Source organism: Tupaia chinensis, unplaced genomic scaffold, assembly GCF_000334495.1.
Source record: "Tupaia chinensis unplaced genomic scaffold, TupChi_1.0 Scaffold000656_1, whole genome shotgun sequence".
Lineage (NCBI taxonomy): Eukaryota > Metazoa > Chordata > Mammalia > Scandentia > Tupaiidae > Tupaia > Tupaia belangeri.
In genome coordinates this window covers 1,329-2,124 of record NW_006160177.1, presented here as the reverse complement: position 1 = coordinate 2,124, position 796 = coordinate 1,329, and positions in this window count along the sequence as shown.

Genomic DNA, 796 nt, shown 5'->3' with positions numbered 1-796 from the left:
AAGACCTGAAAGAATTTGCCAGCACCAGACCAGCTCTTCAAGAAACCCTGAAGAAAGTACTGTTCCAGGAAATCTAATGAGCTAACAGACAGAAACAAAGGAATAAAAGGCTGCTGTGACAATGGCCAACTTAAACGTCAGGACAGATCCAGTTATATCAATAATAACATTGAATGTGAATGGATTAAATTCCACAATCAAGAGACACAGACTGACCTAATGGATAAAAAAAAACCAGAGACCCTCTATCTGTTGCCTACAGGAAACCCACCTCATCAATACAGACACACATAGACTGAAAGTGAAGTGTTGGAAAAAAGGTTTTCCATGCTATAGGGAACCAAAAAAAAGCTGGAGTTGTGATACTAATTTCTGACAATATAGCCCTTAAAACAAAAACTGTTCAAAGAGACAAAGAAGGGCACTATATTGTAGTAAAAGGATCAATAGATCAAGAAGATATAACTCTTATAAATATCTATGTGCCCAACATAGGAGCACCCAAATATGTAAAGGAAAGATTGTTAGATATAAAAGGGGAGATATACTGCAAAATACTAATTGTTGAAGACCTCAACACTGCACTATCCCATTGGGACAGATCATCTAGACAAAAAATAGATAAAGAGATAAAGGATCTGAATGATACCATAAATGAAATGGACTTAACAGACACCTATAGAACTTTCCATCCAAAACCATGAGATAAACTTTTTTCTCACCCCCACATGGAAACTTTTCGAAGATTGACCACATCATAGAGCACAAAGCAAGCCTCTACAGATTCAAAGGCATA